At 46.9% G+C, this 25,437-nt stretch overlaps 1 pseudogene; it reads left to right on the top strand.

Annotated features, from left to right (window-relative positions):
* Positions 1–14,664: 14,664 nt before the first annotated feature.
* Positions 14,665–25,224, top strand: LOC122491056 (annotated as a pseudogene).
* The last annotated feature ends 213 nt before the right edge of the window (positions 25,225–25,437 follow it).

Raw genomic sequence — 25,437 nt, 5'->3', positions numbered from 1 at the left:
TGGAGACCTGAGGGACGAGGGGAGAAGAAATGCCACCTGGGACATACCATCCGTTCCCTGTGTCCCCTTGAGTTCGGTTCAACAGCCTCGTTCTCCTGACCAACCACTGTGCTGGGCTGAAGGGCGCCAAGGGGAGGAGACAGTCTAGCATAAGACGTGGACACAGATTCGAGGGGCAAGAGGAGGTTCCACAGAAAGCGTGAAGGTGCATCATCTGTCAAGACCCTCCAGCATTTTTTTAATACTTTTTTTTCATTTTTTTTTTAGTGTTGATTTGAGAGAGAGAGCAAGCAGGAAAGGGGCAGAGAGAGGGGGACAGGGAATCTGAAGCAGGGTCTTTGCCGACAGCAGAGGGCCCGATGTGGGGCTCAAACTCACGAACCATGAGATCATGACCTGAGTCAAAGTCAGATGCTTAACCCACTGGGCCACCCAGGCGCCCCAAGACCCTCCAGCATTAACGTGACCCTGGGGGAGGGGGGGTGGAGAGAGGGGCAGTGCCTGGAAAGCCACACCAGCCTATGGAAAAGACCCTTGTTCCCAAAACCCGAGTAGGGCCCCTTCCGCCACAGCAGCCATCGAAGAGCAGCGGCCCCAGCTCCGCGCTACCCGGTGGCCACGGGGCGTAACGAGGGCCACAAGGTGACCGGGAACGTGAGCAAGCGACACACAGCTGCCCACGGCACCTCACCGAGCACACCAGGTTCACGCGGGATGTGATTCAGGGGCGTGCACCTCTGTCCTGCATGAGCAGCTCTGGGTCTCCCAGGACAAGTGGACCCTCAGCTCTTCACGGAAAGGGTGACACTCACCTCCACACCAGGAGGAAGTGAGAAAAGCTGAGCAGGGCCCCAGCCACCAGTGGGAAAGCTTCCAAGGCCGCCAAGGAACCCTGGGCCCGTCCTCCAGCCCTGTGCGCGGTAAAGCCTTTACAGAGGAAGGATATCGCGTTCCTGGCCCGAAGGGTGTGTCTCATCGTGGGCTGTTTCCGTTGTCGTCTGTAGTTGTGTATGAGGCATGTCAGTGAGTTTGTGTAAGTGGCACAGAGCGGCCGGTTCGTGTTGGACGTGATTCTACAGATCGGAAGTCCGGACGGGCACGGGAGGATGGCCTGCCTTTGTTCTGTGATACGTGGGGCCTCTGCCGGGTACGGAACCATCGGGACTTTCCTTCCCTCGTGTCCGGCTGGGATGACTTGGAGTCTGAGCTCAGGCGGGACTGTCCCTGAAGCACCTGCGTGTGGCCGCTCTGGCTCCTTCGGCGTGGCGGCAGGTTCTGAGAGCGTAAGCTTTCTAGCAGAACCCGGTGCCAGCTGCCTGGCCCTTGAAGACCCAGACTCAGGAGGCACACCCAGATTCAAGGGGAGGGACCTTAGATCCTACCACCTGATGGGAGGAATGGCAAAGGACTTGTGGCCCTTAAGTAAAAAAGCAACTCCCATGTACAGGTCGTGCTGGGTTGTAGCCCGGTGAGTTGTGCGCGTTTCCGTCAGCCCACCGAACGCCCGAGGGCCCCCGGGGCGTGAACTGAGGCCTATTCGGCCCCGGCCCCAGCCCCTCCTGGGCAAAGCGGAGCGCTTGCTTGGCCCACAGTAGGTAGGCTCAGTCTGCGTTGAAAGAATGGACTTCCGCTGTCTCTTTTGCAGGTAACCTGGCCCCCGGTGGTCCTGCCGAGTATTAACTCAAGGGGAATCATGACGCAGAACACGGACTAGAAACGCCCGCTGTGAGCCAGCCAGCAGCCACAGCGCGTGGTGGCACGAGGCGACGGGCACCGGCCTTGAAGCCCAGGCTGGGTCCCTCCTGTATTGTCTTGGCTGACATGTTTCGATTGAGATTTCTGAGCAAGAGTTGTCCAGTTGACCTCAGCTTTGCTTTAACTTTCACCAAGCAGTGGGATCTTCTCCCCACACGCGTGGGCTGCTCCACACCCCTGTCCTCTTTTCCATGGCCTTAGAAATCACGACGTGTCCCGAGATGTGTCAGCGAGGGGTCCCCGGGGTTTCGGGTCCACTTTCAGCGTGGTGAGCGTGCTTCTCAGCTGTAACTCTCAGACTGGGCTTTTTTCTTTCTTTGTCTTTTTCCATTTACTCAGTGTTTATTTGGTCCTTAGTCCAAACCCTCTGCTACTGAGTAAGACATGTTCCTGCCTCTCAGGGAGCACAGAGAAGTGTAAACGGACAACGCGACATTGTGCTGGGAACACGGGGCCCCGGGCGAGACCAAGGGTGCTGTGACACGGGGATCTATTTGCAGGCTTGGTGTGGAGTCGGGGTCGCTCGGAGCTAGCTTCCCAGAGCTGAGCCAGATGGGGAGTAAGAGGAAGGAGAAGGGGCAGCAGGGAAGGCAACAGACGATGCTGCAGGGAGGGAAGCGGTGCCTGCAGAGGTCCAGGGTCTGGAGGGAGGGTGGAGAATTCCAGAAGCTGATGCCGTGCAGCTCAGTCTGACCAGAGTTTGGAGTGCAGAGAGATGCGGGGATTGGAGCTCTCTCCACCCGGATGGCAGTGTCCTGAATTTAGTGTCCACACGTCTGTTAACCTCTGAAGTTTCTAGGTTCCCGTCCTAGACTCTGATGGCGTTTTAGCAATGGTCATAAAACAATGACAATAATAACAAATCCGTGTAAAGGCCTTTGAATGTTTTATGTTGCATGCAGTGACCCTTTGAATCTTTATTAGAACGTTTTGAAGGAATAAGTCAAGGGATATGCAGCCCAGTTTGTAGTTTAGGAAAACCGAGAAGTAGGAGACGTTGTGATTTACCCCACTTGTGGGGGCCGAAACTGAAACTCCAGTCTCTTGCCTAAAAATCCCACACTCTTTCCCCATAGACAGGTTGCCTTGGCCGATTAGGCTGCAAGGAGACAGTTTTGTATTCCCTTGGAGAAAACGCAAAACACAAAACACTGTTTCAGCCATGCTGCCTGGCTGCCATCAGGCCAGGTGTGGCCTGTGGCCCCAGGTTTTGGCGAATGCCCCTTGGTCGTGTGCCTGCGCGGGGAGAACAGAACGGCCTGCGCAGGTGGGACCCCGGTGGACGCAGGTCAGAAAGTGAGGGATCGTCCACACCAGGCCTCTGTCCCCGACAAAACCCACCGTTGCAGAGTCTGGCCCTTCACTGGCCCTTTGACCCTCAGCAAACTCCCCCAGGAGCGGAGCTGAAAGGCGGTGTTCGCTGGAACACATTGGCCTTCCAGGCCCTGTCCCGAGTTGTGCAGGTTCACGTTCGTCTTGTTACAGACTCTACAGAAACCAACCTGGTTGCGGACAGGATTCTGACTGTTCAGGAGCACGGAGGTGGAGGGCGGAGAAAGGAGCCTGAGATGATCATCTGATTTTTTTCCCCACACTGAACACCAGCATTTCGCCTCTTTCCAGCTAGGAAGGAGTCTCCCGTCACAGGCACTCAAACAGAGCGATGCTTTCGGGAATAACCACCTCCTCAGCCTGCGTGTGCGGCAACATATAACACGTGTAAAATGTGCACACCGGGCCGCGGGAGCACCCGGCCCGGAGCCCCTCCTCACTGAGTAGGACCGTTCAACGTCGCCTCGGTCCCACGTGCTCCTCTTTCTGTTCGTAGCAGAATTCAGCCATTTTCTGCTCCCGTGTTTTTCTACACTGGATCTAGCCCTTCTTCGGCGGAGAAATTCTATCGCTGAAGTCCTTGGTCTTTGAACCCGAAAAGTCCCCAAGATCCATTCTTTATGGAAATGTCGTTCATCTCCAATGTGCTCACAGAAGTGCTTACAGCCGGCATCTCTCTGCTTAATCCCGGACAGCCATTCCTTCGTTCATTCATTCCCTCGTTCATTCAACTATCAGTGAGTACCTAATGCGTGCCGGGCATTGAAGATAAAATGGTAACCACTTTACCACCCCTCTCTCCATCTTTTTTTTTTTTTAATGTTTATTTTTGAGACAGAGAGAGACAGAGCATGAACGGGGGAGGGTCAGAGAGAGGGAGACACAGAATCTGAAACAGGCTCCAGGCTCCGAGCTGTCAGCACAGAGCCCGACACGGGGCTCGAACTCACGGACCGCGAGATCATGACCTGAGCCGGAGTCGGCTGCTTAACCGACTGAGCCACCCAGGCGCCCCTCTCCATCTTTTTTTTAAGAGCCTAGAGCTACCGTCAATAGCAGTAATAATAAAAACAAGGCCTGTGCCTTCAAGAAGTTTGTAGTTAGTAGGAGAGGTAAGTAACCAGACAGACTCGAGGCATGGTCGCTGAATGAATGAAACCACGTCTGGGACAGTGGAGGGGCGGTGCAGGACGGGTTCACGGCCCAGGAGCAGGCAGTCGGGGACCCTGTCGTCCTGCAGGACCTAAGACAAGGGCTTTGGCACATGCGGTTTATAGAAGGCATGCCCGGAGGAGAGAGGGAGTAGGGAAGAACAGGGCGCAGGGGAATAAGGATAAGCAGGGAGACTAACTTCAGCTGAAAACAACAGCTGTTTCCTAAGCTCACGGTTCTGCTGGGCCGTTCCAGTCTGGACCAGATTCTGCTGATGTCGGCGGGGCGCACTCGTGTCTGAGGTCGGTCGGTCAGTCAGCTGAGGCTGCCGGTTCCAGAGAAACACACACACTCTTTGTACCACAGAGTCGGCCTCGCCTTGAGTCGGGGCGGGGGGGGGGGGGGGCGGGCTTACTACCCAACCCCACGGAGGCCAGCCGTTGGCCGCAGGTTGCCATAGGAGGAGGGGAACTGGCTATGCTCACGGCGGGTCGCCGAAGTCGAGAGACGAGGGCATCTGTGAGGCTGGACCAGTCCTCACAGAAGCTGGACACTGGGGACACTAGTCCGTAACAGAGATTTGGGCAAAGCGTCCTTTGCATCTGCCCTGGGTCACTAGAGAGACCTCTTAAACGAGACCTAAGGATGAGCTTTTGGGGCGCCTGGCGGCCTGGTCAGTTAGACGTCCGACTCTTGATTCTGGCTCAGGTCACGACCTCGCGGTCATGAGATCGAGCCTGTGTCAGGCCCTGTGCTGAGTGTGGCATCTGCTTGGGATTCTTTCTCTCCCTCTCGGTCTGCCCTTACCAGCTCGCTCGCTCTCTCAAAATAAATAAACACTAAAAAAAAAAAAAAAAAAAGACAAGCTTTAGCCGCGTGAAGGGTGGGGAAAGTGTTCTGGGTGAAGTTAACCGTAGATGAGAGCAAGGCCACAAGAGAGCAAGGTCAGTCCCTGACAGGTGAGTGATGGGGACGGGCAGTGTTGAGAACATACGGGGTGCAGAGGTGACAGGGGACCCGATGCCAAGTGTCTCATATGATTGTCTAATGAAGATAACATTTTCGAGGCATTAGCCCGATATTTCTGTATCAGCCAGTACAGGCTGAGTTATGTTACATAACAAACAACACCCGAGTCTTAGTAGTTTAAAACAAGATTATTTCTCTTACTACACGTCCTTTGCCAGTCCTTTAGGGGTCTCAGTTCCCAGTTGTTTTCACACTAGGACCCACGCTGACAGAACAGCCGCCACCTGGAACGTTCCTCCCACAGCTCACCGAAGTGTGAAACGGGGACTGTGGAAAATGACTCCTTGGCTCTTAAAGTTCACGCTCGGAAGCGATAGCCCCGCCAAACAACAACGGCAAAAAGCAGACTTTAATTTTGAAAATATCTCTAGGAATAGAAAGCCACGCCCAAAATGATGAAACTGTTATTCATCAAGAAGATATATCAATTCTAAACACGCATGCATAACACACATGAAGAGGGGCACCCGGCTGGCTCAGTCAGAGGAACATGCGACTCTAGGTCTTGGGGTTGCAAGTTCAAGCCCCGTGTTGGGTGTAGAAATTACTTAAAAAAATAAAATCTTTAAATTTTTTTAATGTTTATTCATTTTTGAGAGAGAGACAGACAGAGCGTGAGTCAGGGAGGAGCAGAGAGAGAGGGAGACACAGAGTCTGAAGCAGGCCCCAGGCTCCAAGCTGTCAGCACAGAGCTCGATGCAGGGCTCAGACTCACAAACCGTGAGATCACGACCTGAGCCAAAGTCAGACGCTCAACCAACTAGCCACCCAGGCAGCCCCCAAAATAAAATCTTAAAAAATATATACATATTTAAATATATTTTATATATCATATAAAATATATATGAATATGTTTTAAATATATTTTGTATATTTATATTTTATATAAATTTATATTTATATATGTTTATATTTTTAATATTTATATAAATATTTATATATAGTGAGAGAGAGAGAGAGAGAGAAATGGTAAAACTCTAAGGAGCAACGAACAATCCTTTATCACAGAGCCCTGAAAAGCTGACGGGATAATAAGAAAGCGATAGATCATTCAGTGACATTTTTGCATCTGGTGATCCAGAGTAAACTGACGGAGAGGCTGGGAACTGTCTTGGGGTGGCTTCCCGAGGGACGGGCCCAGGGGTGTTCCAGGTCGGGAAGTCTAATAGGAGCCAGCCCCACGTCCCCCCGGGCGGCTGCAATCCTTAGGGTACCAGTGGGGCAAATGGAAACCTCCTTTCCCTCGCTGAATCCCAGGGGTTTAGGGACAAGTGCTTGATGTGCGGTGAGACAGGAGTCACTGCTCTGAGCCCCTCCTGAGGCTGTGAGCACAGGCCAGCCCTTGCGTGGACTTGGGGTCTAAACTTGCCTCACTGAGGCGGTCCGATAAACGTCGGGCTGTGAGCTGAAGTATCATCCAAACCCGATAGTGCCCCTTTGTGTCTGACAGAAGCAAACTCAAAATCACCTTTGGAATAAGGGCAGCTTCACCCCACATCTTGGGAAATCCCCCCAAAGAATCTTCAGGGTCGATGAGCAGTCACAGTCAAATATGACCAGATACACACGCAGAAACGAAGCGGTATATACTAAAACCAGCAGAAGCAGACCCATGTGGGCTTTAGATATTGAAAGCGTGAGACATATTTTAAAATAAATACAAGATTTACAAACCAATAAACAACGTTGAAAAGATCTGCAGGGGATAGGAAACTATGATGACACATCACGGATTTGGAAAAGAACTAAGTCGAACTTTGGGAACTACAAAATAATCAAATTTTAGTCTGTATCCTGAAGGCAGAGAACTTTGAGTCCCAAGAAGGGAAACAGAGACCCAAAGTCACAGCCAGTCAGCAGCACGGAGAAGACCAGGGCTCAGGCTGAGTCTCCCCCGCCCTCCCCTCCCTTCCCAAGTTACCCCAGTGGGCCAGGCAAGGCCTCCACCTCGCAGCTCTGCGTCTTTCTCTGGGTTACCCCAAAGACTATTTTGCCTTGGGTTTGTTCATCCATTAAAAGAAAGGAAAGCTTGGACTTCGTGCAGGAATTTTTGTTACAGATTTCCTATTGTGTCAGAATCCCGTGCGTTCCTCTGTTGGAAGACCTACAGGCAGTGCAGGAGCTGATTTCCGTCCTCAGCTCTTGAAACTTACGGAATTTGTTTTATTTTGATGGCTGCGCGTATGGAAAATGGAGGAGAATTTCCTTTAACACCCACTTGAGAAAGAACGACCTGCCCCCGAAAAGCCAATGTGCCGTGAGTCTCTCCCAGTCTCTTTGGGACAAAGGTCCCTCTCCAGAAAGAGTCTGTTCTCCGGGCTGACTCTGGACACTAAGGCAGTTATCTCACCCAGAGGTGTTTGACATGATGGGCACCTTCCTGGTTTGATGACACTTGTTCTTAATGCTTTCCCTGCGCTCTCCCACAAGCTTAGCTGTGGTGTCAGGGAGCGGTCCTCCTGGAGCCCTGTGCTCAGGAAGCAGTAGTTCATGACGATCACAGAAACCAACGGAGAGAAACTTCCCACTTTTAATTAGGCAAAGGACACATACATAAATATCCAGCGCCCTGTGACAGAAATGCAGACTCGTGGGTTAGGACCACGTTGGCAAACCGTTCTGGGAGCCTCGGGGGGCAGAAGAGGCAATGCGTGGGGCACAAAGGAAGCCCCCACATGTTCTCCAAGAGCTGAGTTCCCCTGCAGTTCGTTGGTGCAGGGGCTGTTCATTCCTTCTCTAGTTACATCCCTCTCTACAGCACGTAGCTCATCTCATTGTGCGTGTTTGTTTACCACAGACTGAGAGAGCCTTCATGACAAGTTCCATGTGATTTTCATTCTTGTATCCTTGGTACTCAGCACATCTAGCCCCTCGAAGGTTCTCCGTCAGTGCCTCATGGGTGAGTGAGTTCTTCTGTGACTGTGTCCACAGATTAAGAGGGGGCCCACGTGTCTCCAACATCCCTTCCGAGGTGTCTAATGGACATGTGAGGCCAGGGGTCCTTCTCTTTAAGGATCTAGATAAGATCTGTCTTCAAAACCTTCCCATGTTTCTGTGAACCCCTGGAGGGCTTACTTTCTCATCATTTCCTCTGGCTAGACATTCTGCCTCTGCTTCCACTGAATTAGTTCAGTTCGTGAACGATCATCCCACACACTCGTTTGCAGTATCTTGACTCAAATGTGGAGCTGAGTCCCTTGAGTTTCACAAAAACCTCACCCACATCAGGCCGTTTTATCTTTAGAACTCTACAGAGGCTTTAAAGAGATTGGGGGCGAGGGGCGGTCTGTATTTCAACAGCACAAGTTTAGGAGTTTTGAATATTAGATATTCCAGTTTTTTTAAAACGATTTTAAGTAATCTCTACACCCAATGTGGGGCTCGAACTCACAAACCTGAGATCAAGGGTCGCGTGCTCTTCTGACTGAGCCAGCAGGCGCCCCTAGATACTCCAGTTTTCAGAAGACATTCTCCCATCCTCCATATTGTTTGCCCATCCTTTCATCTTCACTTCTCTCCTCTTCTTTGTCTACTCGCACATCTGAATTTATCATAATTTTTTTTAATTGTATTTTTTTTAACGTTTTTTATTTATTTCTGGGACAGAGAGAGACAGAGCATGAACAGGGGAGGGGCAGAGAGAGAGGGAGACACAGAATCGGAAACAGGCTCCAGGCTCTGAGCCATCAGCCCAGAGCCCGACGCGGGGCTCGAACTCCCGGACCGCGAGATCGTGACCTGGCTGAAGTCGGACGCTTCACCGACTGCGCCACCCAGGCGCCCCCATAATTTTTAAATTAAACACGTCCCATCTGTGTTCCTGAAGTGACACATCCTCACCTTTGCCCTCCAAGGCCAACTTCTTTGGAAGGGGCCCTAGAGGCAAGCGGCCTCGATGGGCCGAGAGAGAGTAGGAGGAGTCAGAAGGAAAACAAAACAGGCAGACGGTAGTGAGCGTCCCTGAGTCCCTGAGAAGAGTCCTTGCCCTGCCACCTCTCGTGGCCAAGCCCTTGGGGTTGGGCTGCGTTGATAGAATCCCCGCCGGGGTTCTGATACCTGAGCAAATGGGGATTTATGAGCCATCGTCCCCAAGACCAAGCGTGGGGAGGAAGCAAGATCCCCGAGATCCCCGTCACGGGGCAGGTGTGGAGACAGCACAGCATATGGGCATCTACACATGGACCAACACAGCCTTCAAGGGTTCCCATGAGCCAGACACGGAGCGGAGGGCAGGAGGAAGGTCTCCGGTGCCGACTAGAGCAGCATGAAGTAGCAGAGGCCCCAGACAGCCTCACTAGGCCTCCCGAGGCCACAGAGTGAAACAGGAAAACATGGAGCGTGTCCTGTGTCACCAGAGGATCTGATAAGTAGCCTGGGGAAGTCCTGGATGCGAGGGCGGGTCAGCTCAGCAGGTCACCTCATGGATTGATGTTTGAGGCCCAGACAGGATGAGGTGCTGCTCAGCAGGTAGTGACGTCAACAGATGACAAAGACCAGAGTCCCTTTCCCAAAATGGTAACACCACATGGTACTGGGGAAGAGGGGAGCAGGGAAGACACTGAATTGACTGAGATTGGGTCTTTCCCTCCGGTAGGACTGGGAACTCAAAATAGAAATTAAGTTCAGTTCTAGAAGGAAGTTTACTTTTGACACCCACATGTGTGTCTTTTAACACCTCTGGTAGGATCAGCCCATCCTGGTGTCGGTAAATGTAGAACCTTTGTCACTTTACTGGGCATTATGACTTCCTCAAGACAGATCAGCATGTTTATTTGAAAGTATTTCCTGCACTATTCTGTTACACTGAGTTCATCTCAAGTGAGCTCCTGTTTTGATTATTGATCTTGTTCATTGTTCTAGAAGTATAGTTTTTCCTTGGGCTGTGGGATTTGGGTGTGTATGCTCATTTTCCCTGGAGATTTTCTGTTAGTTTGCTTATAAAGATTTGTTTCTGTCTGTGTGTCTGTCTGTCTGTGCTCCTCATCCCTATATAGGAATCTCGAGGTTGCTTCTGTACAGGATGTTGTGGGTGCCCTACCCAGAAGCCTCTGCCTGCTGGCACACCCCTCCTCTGTCTGCTGTGAGCGTTGGTCACTCCCTTCCCCAGAGAACTACTCTTGGCTTAACTTGTCAGGGATGCCTCACTGACATGGGGACACAAGAGACCAGACCCTGTGCCTCAACGTGGGATTAATTCTGTGGTACAATTCACGTCTGAGAGGCCCTGTGGGATCAGGCCAATGCAGGGAACTTGGGCCGGTTAATTTTAACGTGTCAACTTGACTAGGCCACGGAGTACCCAGACATTTGGTCAGCCGTTGTTCTGGGTGAAGGGTTCTGGTTGAGATTAACATTCGAATCGCTAGGTTGAGAAAAGCAGATTGTTCTCCCTAGTGTGGGTGAGCCTCACCCAATCAGGCGGAGACCTGAATATCACAAAGAGGCCGACCCTCCCACAAGTAAAAGAGGCAAATTCCTTCTGCCTGAGTGCTTTCAGGGTAGGACATTGGTTTTGGCCCTGCCTTCGGACTCAAACTGAAACACTGGCTCTCCCTGGGGTTCAAGCCCTCCGACTGGAACTATACCATTAGTTCTTCCGGCTCTCCAGTTTGCAGACACACCCTGCAGACCTTGGGCCTTGTCAGCCTCCATAACCACGTGAACCAGTTCTTTAGAAAAGTCTTTAGATACTTGACAGATGGCTGGGTGGGTGGGTGGATGGATGGATGGATGGATAGATAGGTAGATAGATAGGTAATCTCCTATTGGTTCTGTTTCTCTGGAGAACCCTAATACAGAGCACACCCTCCCTTACCTTCTTCCCCTTCCCTGTCCTACATCGTTTCCTCCCTTCTCCACAGAGCAGCCCCCAGTACACCACTTGCACTGGACCCCCCGTCTCAGACTCTGCTTCTAGAGGCTTCAGCTTAACCCTCCTTCCAGTCAGTAGGTTAGAGTTACAGTCTACAGCCAGGCCTTATGTCGGTGGTTCGGAGCTCAGGCCCTGTAGTTCTGGGGGTTCCGCAGATCGGGTCACGGAGCCCCGTGCCTGGGGCTTAGTTCAGTTCTTAGTTGTGAGTTGGTGTTCATCCTCTGGCTTACGAGGCCTGCAGCTGCCAACAAGCAATTCTTTCGTCTTCTTTCAGGGGTGAGGCCCTGGCCCGATGTAGCCTCTGGCTTCAAGCCCCCCATATCAAAAGAGCAGAGTTGGCCCACGGGATCAGAACTGCTGGCAGAGCCTGCCAGCTTTAGGTTCCGGGATCCGACAGACCTGAGGTCTCAACGTTTGCTCACCGCTTTGCTTTCATTTCCCACTTCTGGTCCCCCGAGATGCTTGAGCCTATAATTTTTCTGCAGCGTATTTTTTTAAGATTGTATTATTCTTTTAAGTAACCTCCACACCCAACATGGGACTCGAATTCACAGCCCTGAGATCAAGGGTTGCACGTTCCACTGACGGAGCCAGCCAGGCATGGCTGCAGTATTTTTTTATTGATGTACAATTTGCATGCCATAAAACATGCATATTTTTAAGGGTACAGTACAGTAAATTTTGACAAATGTATCTACCCAGGTCGCCCACACCCAGTAAGATCTAGGAAATCTCCGTCACGCAGTTTATTCCTCTGTCCTCTTTTGCAGCAGATGCTACACCCCCAAAGGCAGCTGTTATCATTTTTTTTCCTCCACAGATTAGGGTTTTTTAAACTTATTTATTATGAAGAGAGAGAGAGAGGCGGGGAGGGGCAGAGAGAGAGGGAGAGAGAGAATCCTAAGCAGGCTCCGAGCTGTCAGCACAGAGCCCAACACAGGACTCAAACACACAAACTGTGAGATCATGACCTGGGCCAAAAGTAAGAGGTGGTGCTTAACCCACTGAGCCACCCAGGCGTCCCTCTCCATAGATTAATTTTGCCTGTTCTAAAACTTCATCTGTATAGAATCATACGATACGTGCCTTTTGTGTCTGGGTTCTTTTGCTCAACATAATGTGTCCGAGACATATCGATGTTGTTGCATACATGAAGATTCCTTCACTTACATTACTAAGTAGTGTACTATTTCATGAATATACCAAGCTTGTTTATCCATTCTCTTGCTAGCGAACAATTGGATTATTTCCAGTGTTTGGCTATTATGAATTTTTTTTTTTTTACTGTTTGTTTATTTTTGAGAGAGAGACAGAGTGCGAGCCAGGGAGGGGCAGAGAGGGAGACACAGAATCTGAAGAGGGCTCCAGGCTCTGAGCCATCAGCACAGAGGCTGACGTGGGGCTTGAACTCACCAACTGCAAGATCATGACCTGAGCTGAAGTCAGATACTTAACTGACTGAGCCCCTTGGCTATTATGAATAAAGCTATTATACACATTCTTCTATTAAATATTTTCATTGAGATATAATTCACATAATATAAATTTACCCATTGAAAATGCACCATTGAGGGCACCTGGGTGGCTTAGTCGGTTGAGCATCTAGCTCCTGATTTCGGCTCCGGTCATAATCCCTGGGTCGTGGGATTGAGCCCCGTATCAGGCCCTTCATGAGCGTGGAGCCTGCTTGGGATTCTCTCTCTCCCCCCACCTCTGTCCTGCTCATGTGCACTCTCTGTCTTTCTTTAAATATAAATAAAAACAAAACAAAAAACAAAATATACAATTCAGTGATGTTTAGTATATTCACAGAGTTGTGCAACTGTCACTACAATCTATGTTTCAAAGCTTTTCATCACCTCAAAAAGAGACCCATGTCCCTCTTCTCCCAGCCCTAGGCAACCACTCCTCGGCTTTTTGTCTCTATAAATTTGCCTAACTGAAGGTCATAAAGATTTATAACTGTTTTCTTCTAAGAACTTTACGGTTTTAGCTCTTACATTTAGATCTGGGATCTATTTTAATTTTTTGTGTGTATGGAGTGGGGTAGTGGTCCAGCTTCGTTCTTTTGCATGTGAATGTCTAGTTGTTTGAACACTAGTTGTTGAAAGAAACCACTCTTTCCCCCCACTGGATTGTCCTGACACCCGTGTTAAACAATCAGTGAGCCATAAGCACGAGGGTTTATTTCTGGACGCTCAAGCCTAATCCCTTGATCTTCATGTCTGTCCTTATGCTGTGCCACGTTGTCTTAATCATAGTAGCGTTGTGGTAGATTTTGAAATTGGAAAGTCGGGGTGCCCCAACTTCATTTTCATTAAGAGTTGTTTTAGCTCTTCTGGATCCCCTTCATTGCTCTACAGAATCAGCTTGTCAGTTTCCACACACACACACACACACACACACACACACACACACACACACACACCGTTTTAAGCCAGCTGGGGGTGTGATGGGGATTTTAGTGAAACTAGAAATCAATTTAGAAAGTACTGACCTTTTGGGGCCCCTGTGTGGCTCAGTCGGTTGAGTGTCTGACTTCGGCTCAGGTCATGATCTCACAGTTCGTGGGATCGAGCCCCATGTCAGGCTGTGCACGGACAGTACAGAGCCTGCTTGGGATTCTTTCTCTCCCTCTCTCTCTGTCCCCTCATCCGCTTTCTCTCTCTCTCTCTCGCAAAACAAATAAATAAACTTTAAAAAGAGAAAGTATTGGCATTTTAAAAATATCTTTAAGCTACCAAATCTTCCAGTCGATGAGCACGGAATGTCCTTCCATTGACTTAGTGCACCTCTTATTTACTTCCGTGATGTTTTCTGGCTTTCAGTGCACACATCTTGCACTTTTTTGTTAAATTTATCTATGTCCTTGTACATGGGATTGTTTTCTCATTTCATGTTTGGATTGCTCGTCGCCAGTAGATAAAAACGTAATTGATTTTTGCATATTGCCACTGTATCCTATAGTCTGCTGAATTTATTTGCTCTCTCTAATGCTTTCTTACAGATTCCTCAGATTATGTCACTTTGTAGGCAGAGTTTTACTTCTTCCTTTGCAATCTGAGTGCATTTTGTTTCTTTTTCTTGCCTTTGTTTCCCTGCCAAGCACCTCAGGTACAACATGAATGGAAGTGGCAACAGCAGACATACTTGTCTTGTTCCTGATCTTCTGAAGGAGAAGGCATTCAGTCCTTCACCATGAAGTATGATGGTATGAACATTCTAGAATAGAGCTTTTTATAGACTGAGATCTACTGAGATCTTCATTTCACTTGACGAAATGCCTAGGTGTAGACTCCCTGGATTGCACGGTGGGTATACGTTCAACTTTCAAATAAGTGTCCGTTTGTTTTCCCAAAGTAGCTCTTGTATGGAACCATCTTTTTTTTTTTTAATTTTTTTAATGTTTGTTTATTTTTGAGACAAAGAGAGAACACAAGCTGGGGAGGAGCAGAGAGAGAAGGAGACAGAATCCGAAGCAGGCTCCAGACTCCGCGCTGTCAGCACAGAGCCCGACACGGGGCTCGAACTCACGAACCGTGAGATCATGACCTGAGCCGAAGTCGGACGCTCAACCGACTGAGCCACCCAGGCGCCTCCAAAACCATCTTTTGAATCTCTCTTGTTGCATGTTATCTGTCGTCTCGGTAAGTTTTGGAAAACAGGAGGACCCCCAAACTGTGAATTTTTGCTGCACCTTAATTAGAAGGCTTCCAGTGAACCGCTCAGCAGTTCTGTGACCCCAAGAACGCACAGTTCAAACGCATTCCCTCGTAAGTTCCCTCCTTGTCCACTGCGTGAGCCCCGTCTGACTCCTCCTCAGTTATGCCCCCGAGAAGAGCCCAGCTGGACCACAAAGCGCATCACCTGAACCACTGTTCGCTTTATTTGCATGTGATGTTTTCATGGTGATGTCATCAAAATTAGGAAGAATCCCTCCCTTCAACCAAGACAACCACGGAGAGGAGGCTGCACAGTGCACTTTCGATGGAGATCGTTCTCCTGCCTCGCTGGGCTCCAATTAGAGTCTCGTTTATCTCCTGTGTGATCAAAAAAAACGTTCTGCAGGCTTCTAATGCCAACTTGCACACACCGCACACTGTGAACCCTAATGCCCATTCCCAGCACTGACGTCAGCATCTTCGGCAAAGCACCGAGACCTTTGTAGGCGGGTGTCATGTCAGGCTGAGCGTCCCCATGTTCACCTCACCCGTGAGCCCTCTTTTTTAGAATCTCTCTCTGCGGTTCCTTAGCTTCCCATAACCACAAAGATCTCCTTTTATTTTCTAAAATGGAAATATTTCTATTGTTCTGGCAGATTATGAAAGTGATGCATGTTTGTTTAAAGAAATAAAGAAGCCTAGAAAGCATAAAGTGTAATTCTTCCTTCTATGAAATGACTAACATCAATAATAGCTCGATAAATCTGGGGAGAACTTTTATTAATGGCTAACGATTTGGGGGCTAAGTTCGAGGTTTATCCTCCCAGGTTTTAAACATGCTGTTAATATTTCGTGTAGAGAGTCGGGGACTGCCATTGCCTTGGCCCGCCATCCCCCTCCGTGGCTGAGGAGCTCTCGGCGGCCACGTCCTACACTGAGGATGATTTCCACTGCCCTGTTGGTCAGCAGGTGCACAAAGCACCCGCAAGGACCCGGCCGGTCAGCAAGTTTTCTGTAGAAAATGTTTCCTGACTGCAGTGAGAGAAAGCGGAACACATTGTCCCCTCTGTCGTGGAAGTGTGACTGGAAGAGAGAGAGAGAGAGACTGCTTGTCCTGAATGGGCCATAGACCTTCAAATTGTCATGAGGAAGTTTTCCGGTAGCTGCAGATACTGTGCAAACCAGATTACATTCTGAGACATGAGACATCGTTGCATATCTGGTAAGAAATACCGAGATGAATATGGTGTTTCCTCTATCATTCCAAACTTTCAGAGCTCTCAAGATTCAGTAGGGAACAGTAATAGGAGTGAAACGTCTACATCTGATAACACAGAAACTTATCAAGAGAGTACAAGCTCCTCTGGGCCTCCCACCTTTAAGTGTCCCTTGTGTCAAGAATCAGATTTTACCGGACGGTGTTTACGGGGTCATTGTACCAGTAATCCCCTATTTCAGACAGTTCCTGTGATGTGTCCTATTTGTGTGTCTCTTCCCTGGGGAGATCCCAGCCAGGTTACTAGAAATTTCGTTAGTCATCTAAATCAAAGACATGTTTGATTATGGAGAATTTGTGAATCTTCAGCCAAATGAGGAAACCCAATCTTTCCTGGGCGCCTGGGTGGCTCAGTCAGTTGAGCGTCTGACTCTTGATCTCGGCTCAGGTCATGATCCCAGGGTCATGGGATCAAGCCCTGCGTGGGGCTCCAAGCTGAGTGTGGGGCCTGGTTGGGATACTCTCTGCCTCTGCCTCTGCCCCCTCCCCCCGCTCCCCCTGGGGAAAAAAAAAGAATCTTTTCAAATAAACAGCTGAAAGCTCTAGACATCTCTGCATCTTTGTACCTGTGGGTGCCATCTTTAAGGAAAAAACTACATCTACATGGAGTCACCATTTCAATAACTTGATGTGTGTGTATATATATATATATATGTATATATATATATATATATATAAATATATAAAAGTAATTCAGTCTAAAAATAAATACATAAAATAAAAAGCTATTAATATATCATGGACATTTCTGCATGATAATAGGTATGTAGCTGAAAAGCATTCTTTTTTTTTAACTTTATTTTTTTTATTTTTTAAAATTTACATCCAAATTAGCATATGATTTCAGAGGTAGATTTCAGAGGTAACAATGATTTCAGAGGTAGATTCCTTAGTGCCCCTGACCCATTTAACCCATCCCGCCTCCCACAACCCCTCCAGGAACCCTCAGTTTGTTCTCCATATTTATGAGTCTCTTCTGTTTTGTCCCCTTCCCTGTTTTTAGATTATTTTTGTTTCCCTTCCCTTATGTTCATCTGTTTTGTCTCTTAAAGTCCTCATATAAGTGAAGTCATATGATTTTTGTCTTTCCCTGACTGACTAATTTCATTTAGCATAAGACCCTACAGTTCCATCCACGTAGTTGCAAATGGTGAGATTTCATTCTTTTTGATTGCTGAGTAATATTCCATTGCATATATATACCCCATCTTCTTTATCCATTCATTCATCGATGAACGTTTGGACTGTTTCCATACTTTGGCTGTTGTGGATAGTGCTGCTATAAACATGGGGATGCACATGTCCCTTCGAAACAGCACACCTGTATTCTTTGGATAAATACCTAGTAGTGCAATTGCTGGGTCGTAGGGTAGTTCTATTTTTAGTTTTTTGAGGAACCTCCATACTGTTTTCCAGAGTGGCTGCACCAGCTTGCATTCCCACCAACAATGCAAAAGAGATCCTCTTTCTCCACATCCTCGCCAGCATCTGTTGTTTCCTGAGTTGTTCATGTTAGCCATTCTGACAGGTGTGAGGTGGTATCTCATTGTGGTTTTGATGTGTATTTCCCTGATGATGAGTGATGTTGAGCATTTTTTCATGTGTCAGTTGGCCATCTGGATGTCTTCTTTGGAGAAGTGTCTATTCATGTCTTTTGCCCATTTCTTCACTGGATTATTTGTTTTTTGGGTGTTGAGTTTGATAAGTTCTTTGTAGATTTTTGATACCCTTTATCTGACATGTCGTTTGCAAATACCTTCTCCCATTCTGTCAGTTGCCTTTTAGTTCTGCTGATTGTTTCCTTTGCTGTGCAGAAGATTTTTGTTTTGATGAGGTCCCAGTAGTTCATTTTTGCTTTGGCTTCCCTTGCCTCTGGAGACGTGTTGAGTAAGAAGTTGCTGCGGCCAAGATCAAAGAGGGTTTTGCCTGCTTTCTCCTTGAGGATTTTGATGGCTTCCTTTCTTACATTGAGGTCTTTCATCCATTTTGAGTTTATTTTTGTGTATGCTGTAACAAAGAGGTCCAGGTTCATTCTTTTGCATGTCGCTGTCCAGTTTTCCCAGAACCATTTGCTGGAGAGACTGTCTTTATTCCATTGGATATTCTTTCCTGCTTTGTCAAAGATTAGTTGGTCATACGTTTGTGGGTCCATTTCTGGGTTCTCTATTCTGTTCCATTGATCTGAGTGTCTGTTCTTGTGCCAGTACCATCCTGTCTTGATGATTACAACTTTGTAGTATAGCTTGAAGTCTGGGATTGTGATGCCTCCTGCTTTGGTTTTCTTTTTCAAGATTGCTTTGGCTATTCGGGGTCTTTTCTGGTTCCATACAAATTTTAGGGTTATTTGTTCTGACTCTGTGAAAAATGCTGGTGTTACTTTGATAGGGATTGCATTGAATATGTAGATTGCTTGGGTAGTATTGACATTTTAACAATATTTGTTCTTCCTATCCAGGAGCGTGGAATCTTTTTCCATTTCTTTGTGTCTTCTTCAATTTCTTTATAAGATTTCTATAGTTTTCAGTGTATAGATTTTTCACCTCTTTGGTTAGATTTATTCCTAGGTATATTATGGTTTTTGGTGCAACTGTAAATGGGATCGATTCTTTGATTTCTCTTTCTGTCACTTCATTGTTGGTGTATAGGAATGCAACCAATTTCTGTGTGTTGATTTTATATCCTGCAACTTTGCTGAATTCATTAATCAGTTCTAGCAGTTTTTTGGTGGAATCTTTTGGGTTTCCCATATAGAGTATCATGTCATCTGCGAAGAGTGAAAGTTCGACCGCCTCCTGGCCAATTTGGATGCCTTTTATTTCTTTGTGTTGCCTGATTGCAGAGGCTAAGACTTCCGATACTGTGTTGAATAACAGTGGTGAGAGTGGACATCCCTGTCTTGTTCCTGACCTGAGGGGGAAAGCTCTCAGATTTTCCCCATTGAGGATGATATTAGCGTTGGGTCGTTCATATATGGCTTTTATGATCTCGAAGTATGCTCCTTCTATCCCTACTTTCCTGAGGGTTTTTATGAAGAAACTTGCTGTAGTTTGTCAAATGCTTTCTCTGCATCTATTGAGAGGATCATATGGTTCTTGTCCTTTCTTTTATTGATGTGATGAATCACGTTAATTGTTTTTGCAGATATTGAACCAGCCCTGCGGATGCTTGGTCGTGGTGAATAATTTTTTTAATGTATTGTTGGATCCAGTTGGCTAATATCTTGTTGAGGATTTTTGCATCCATGTTCGTCAGGATGCAATTGGTCTATAGTTCTCCTTTTCAGTGGGGTCTCTGTCTGGTTTTGGAATCAAGGTAATGCTGGCTTTATAGAAAGAGTTTGGAAGTTTTCCTTCCATTTCTATTTTATGGAACAGTTTCAAGAGAATAACTGTTAACTCTTCCTTAAATGTTTGGTAGAATTCCCCTGGAAAGCCATCTGGCCCTGGACTCTTGTTTTTTGGGAGATTTTTGATTACTAATTCGATTTCCTTACTGGTTATGGGTCTGTTCAAATTTTCTATTTCTTCCTGTTTCATTTTTGGTAGTATATATGTTTCTAGGAATTTGTCCATTTCTTCCAGATTGCCCATTTTATTGACATATAATTGCTGATAATATTCTCTCATTATTGTTTTTATTTCTGTTGTGTTGGTTGTGATCTCTCCTCTTTCATTCTTGATTTTGCTTATTTGGGTCCTTTCCTTTTTCTTCTCGATCAAACTGGCTAGTGGTTTATCAATTTTGTTAATTCTTTCAAAGAACCAGCTTCTGGTTTCATTGATCTGTTCTACCTTTTTTTTTTTTTTTTTTTTTTTTGGTTTTGATAACATTGATTTCTGCTCTAATATTTATTACTTTCTGTCTTCTGCTTTTTTTGGGTTTTATTTGGTGTTCTTTTTCCAGCTCTTTAAGGCGTAAGGTTAAGTTGTGTATCTGAGATCTTTCTCCCTTGTTTAGGAAGGCCTGGATTGCTATATACTTTCCTCCTATGACCACCTTTGCTGCATCCCAGAGGTTTTGGGTTTTGGTGTTATCATTTTCATTGACATCCATCTACTTTTTAATTTCCTCTTTAACTGCTTGGTTAGCCCATTCATTCTTTAGTAGGATGTTCTTCAGTCTCCAAGTATGTGTTACCTTTCCAAATTTTTTCTTGTGGTTGATTTCGAGTTTCATAGCATTGTGGTCTGAAAATATGCACAGTATGATCTCAATCTTTTTGCACTTACTCAGGGCTGATTTGTATATGACCCAGTATATGGTCTATTCTGGAGAACGTTCCATGCGCACTGGAGAAGAATGTATATTCTGCTGCTTTAGGATGAAATGTTCTGAATATATCTGTTAAGTCCATCTGGTCCAGTATGTCATTCAAAGACATTGTTTCCTTGTTGATTTTTTGATTAGATGATCTGTCCATTGCTGTGAGTGTGGTGTTGAAATCTCCTATTATTCCGGTATTACTATCAATGAGTTTCTTGATGTTTGTGATTAATTGATTTATATATTTGGGTGCTACCACATGGTGCATAAATGTTTACAATTGTCAGGTCTTCTTGGTCTATAGACCCCTTGATTATGATATAATGCCCTTCTGCATCTCTTGATACAGTCTTTATTTTAAAGTCTAGATTGTCTGATATAAGTATGGCTACTCTGGCTTTCTTTTGTTGACCATTAGCATGATAGATGGTTCTCCATCCCCTTACTTTCAATCTGCAGGTGTCTTTAGGTCTAAAGTGGGTCTCTTGTAAACAGCATGTGGATGGATCTTGTTTTCTTATCCATTCTGTTACCCTATGTCTTTTGACTGGAGCATCGAGTCCAGTGATGTTTAGAGTGAGTACTGAAAGATATGAATTTCCCTGAATGGCTCAGGCGGGTGGGGCTGGTAGGAGCACTGATCGCCCCATCGTACTTTGGGATAGATTTATTTGTATTGCCACCTATTTCTTCAGGGTGGAGTCCTAGAAGCAGACTTGCCGAGTTCTCCTATGGGCTCATCTGCTTACCTGCCAGTATGGCGATGCCCAGCATGGCTGCTCCACCCACCCCCAGCACTAGCCGGGCACGGAGAGCACAAAGTCAGTGGCCGTGCCGATGCCATTGTCATCCTTCTTGCCTTTGCGCTCACCAGAGCCTGCCATCTCTCACCCACGGACTGCACGCGCTACCACCCCTCCCGATTCGCCTCTCGCCTGGTACCTTTCCCGGGGTCACCCACCAACATGGCCCCTTCACTTCCAGGACACCAAAAGCGTTCTTTTTAATAGCATCACATTCCATAGTATGAATATCCATTAATTAATTAACTTTCCATTATTAAATATTTCCACCATATAGAAAAGTACTGAGAATCCATGTGCCACTTTAGTTATTAGAGAACGAGTTCAACTGCATATAAATATTTTTGCCTATTTGTTGTCTGTCTGCTGATTTTTCTTTTGGTGATGTTTGTGTCGTACACATTTTTATATTCACAAAGCTGAATTTATTAATCTGTTTAGGTCTTCTGAATTTTCAGAAAGGCATTGCCAATGTCAAATTATGAAGAAATTCTCCTGTGTTTCCTATTAGAACTTCTATGTTTCCAATTTTTACATTTAAATACTTTATCTTTTTTTTAAAACTTTTGCCCATTTTTAAAAATGTTTATTTTTGAGAGACAGAGAGAGAGACAGAGAGAGAGGCAGAGAGAGAAGAAGAGAGCAGACCAAGCAGGCTTTGCACTCTCAGCCCAGAGCCCAACGTGGGACTTGTATACCACGAACCAGAAGATCATGACCTAAGCCAAAATCAACCTCAACCAACTGAGCCACCCAAGCGCTCCTAAATATAGGAATCTATATTCCTGTCTTTTGGAATCTATATTCCAATCTTTTGGAAGTTTAACCACGTATGATGTGACATAAGAATCAAAGTTTAATTTTTCTCCCCCAGAGGGCAGTCCATTTGGTTGACTCCTTAAATAAGAAATTTAATGTATCCCTCATTTGATTTAAAAAGCCATCTTTAATATAGGCTAAATTCCCCGCCCCCCCTTTTTTTTTGAGAGAGAGGGATAGAGCCCCAAGCGGGAGCTTGCTTGGGATTCTCTCTCTCCTCCCTCTCTCTGCCCTTCTCCCCCTCTTGTGCTCGATCTCAAAATAAATAAACATTTTTTTAAGTGGGGTTTTTCCAGATAAACATAGAGGAAGGGAGGGGAAAATAAGATAAAAAGAGAGGGAGGCAAACCATAAAAGACTCTTAAATACAGAGAACAAACTGAGGGTTGCTGGAGTAATTTTGAGTGGGCTAAATGGGTCATAGGCATTAAGGGGGGCGCTTGTTGGGATGAGCACTGGATGTTATATGTAAGTGATGAATCACTAAATCCTATCGATTTCAGATATATAATATGTATCTTAATTAGGAGTTTTCCATGCCCTTTCAAAATGCGGGTCTGTTTTTCCCTCACATCTTCTAACTAATGGTTATTTGCAAACATAAGTGTAATTGAGTTTTATGTATTAGTGCTTTCACCTATTAACTCAATTATCTTGTGACTCACAATATTTTTTCTGGTGATTCCCTTAAGTTTTCCAGTTATTCAATACTATCATTACAACTAGAGATACTTTGTCTTTTCCTTTCCAATTTAAAAAATAAACTTTATATTTCACAACATTACTAGGTTTATAAAAAATCATGTAGAAAGTACAGAGGGATCCCATATACCCTACTTGCCATTTCCCTTATTATGAATATCTTACAGTAGCATGGTATATTATATTTAATGAACCAATATCGATAAATTACTATTAACTAATGCTTATACTTTATTCAGATTTCCTTAGTTTTTAGCTGATGTTCTTTTCCATTCCAGAACTAGTTACATCTAGTTGTCTTATCTCTTTAGGCTCCTCTTGGCTGTGACAATTTCTTAGACTTTCCTTGTTTTTGATGATGCTCAGCTTTGAACGGTACTGGTCAGGTATTTTGGAGAATTTTCCTCTTTTCCAATTTTTAGACCACGAATTTCTTTCTCTTATAGCATGGAGCTAGGGCATCCAGTGCGATGTTTCGTAGAAGGGACAGCCGGCTTCCTTCTCTTCTTTGGTTTCCAGCTGGAATACCTCTGGACTGCCCCAGTACGCATTTTGAGCGGAGGTAGATATATTTGATGGTGGTAATAGAGTATTATATTCCTACACTTGTATAGTCTTCCTATCCTGATTATAGTCAATATTATTTTTCTCAGTGTCTACCTTGGAATCGTTAAGCATGTTTTGTGTGTATGTGTGTGTGCATGGGGCGGGGGGAAGGTGGCGGGGAGGGTGTGGTATTTTGCAGGCTGGCTGTTTTCACAACCCAGTGACTCCCTTCTTGTTTCCGCCCCTGACCTTTGGAAATATGGCAGTTCTGCTTCCTCTGCTTCTCGGAACCTAACTGGCACCAGGAGGGTTTCTGCCTCAAGTCCTGTCCATACCCACAGCTCTTACTCACGCCGTGTCCCGCCCTCGGGACTCGCATGTCTGCAGGCCATCTGAGGTCTGTCCCGCTGCCCCTCTGACTGCCCTCCTCTTTACTTGCCCGACGGTGGCCGCGTTCAGTAGCCCTCAGTGTGAAACCTGAAAAGTCTGTCTCTCTCTAAGTTTGGTTGAAAATGGAGTTGGCTTTTGAATTCATTCTTCTTGCTGTTGTTTTATGGCTTCCTAGAGACGACGAGAATGCAGACTTCTGCAACCACGCTCATAGCAAAAGTCTTAACGAAGTAATTTTTGGCCCAAAGAACACCCACTGATTTCTGGAACCAGGAGACAATTCAATCAGTCTTTGAACTCTGTCACACGCAGTTTTATTAGAAACATAGGGGGGATTTTGGAGAGAGGACAGCCGAACTTTGTGTAGTGAAATAGAAACTTGAATCGCCAATACAGAGAGCTTAATGAAGAGATAGGGAAATTCACTCATTCATTAGAAAATAACGGAACGACCTGCTTTGTGCGAGGCGTCGTGCTAGGCGGTTAGGTGGGGCTTACTGTTGCTGGAGTTAGTCTGATTCATGATTAGAATATTGTGTTCCCTTAACCTCAGTTTCTTGGGGTAATAAAACCCAACCTTATCTACTTTGTGAAGACGCTGAATTGAGTTTCGACATATGAAAGCACCTGGTGGATTTCGGCTTTTCTGCCAGGGGAATTTGGAGCCGTTATAAACGTTTAAGGAGTAAAGTGTTGTGAACACAAAAATGGGTGGAGCTTGTGTCTGCTTCACCTGAGCCCAGGAAGTCACTGACCGGTACAGAATAGAGGATGTCAGGTGGCTGTAGCACAGCCAAAGATAAAGATGGTCCGTGACCTTGACAGAGAGTAGTGTACGGGGAGATGCCTCGGGGACTGAGGCAGCAGACGAAAAACGGGAGCAAAGGTGCAACTGACAAACGGAAGCGTAGGGACCAAGAGTCAGGCGGGGCCTGTGGCCAGAGGCTGATGAACGAAGGACGTCCCTGAGGCAAAGATTAGGCCTTCTCATTTCCCCACACCCGGGGGCAATTTTCATTCGTATTAGGGGCCCATTTGCCCCCATTTGATGCCAAAGTCCCGCTCTGAGACACGGGTTCCTGAAAACAGACTCAGATTCGCATACAGGGGCTTTCGTGGGGAGTCGTCTTGGGAACGACACCTATGAGGGCATGAAGGAAGCAAGACTGGACAGCAGGACAGACTGAACTGCAACGTGGCCGCATCAGAGGCCCCGGCCGGCCTTGCGGGGGGCTCTGGAATGGGAGAGGCCGCTCAGAGTCCTCCCACGTTAAAGCAGGAGAGCGAGCATTTGCTTCTGTGCGTTATTCAGTAGGAGGAGGGTAGGAGCTGCTCCAGGGAGGACGGTCCTGAGAGGAGACTGGCTCAGGGCTGCCGGCTGTCAACGCTCCTGGCAGCTGGTGTGGCGAGTGCGTCAGTCCCGGACGGGACTGTGTGGACCACGGCACCCGCTAGGCCCCTCAAGCCCAGGGGGAGGCAGCTCAAGACTGCTGCCCCTCAGGGCCCTACTTTCCCTTCGGTGTCCTCTTCCCTTCTCTGCTGCTGTCCCCCACACCCCCCTACGTGGTCTCTACAAAAACGCCACAAACCTCTCAGCACTCCCTGATCACGGAGTGCCCGTAACCCCACCTACCTTTCATCGGCCTAGAATCTCCTTCCTCACGTCTTTTTTTTTTTTTTTTTTTTAATGTGTATTTTCAAGAGAGAGAGATTCAGAGCATGCGAGGGGGAGGGGCTGAGAGAGAGGGAGACACAGAGACCGAAGCGGGCTCCAGGCTCCGAGCCGTCAGCACGGAGCCCGACGCGGGGCTCGAACTCACAGACTGTGAGATCGTG

Source organism: Prionailurus bengalensis, chromosome C2 (genome assembly GCF_016509475.1).
Source record: "Prionailurus bengalensis isolate Pbe53 chromosome C2, Fcat_Pben_1.1_paternal_pri, whole genome shotgun sequence".
NCBI lineage: Eukaryota > Metazoa > Chordata > Mammalia > Carnivora > Felidae > Prionailurus > Prionailurus bengalensis.
This window is presented reverse-complemented; position numbering and strand designations above follow the sequence as displayed.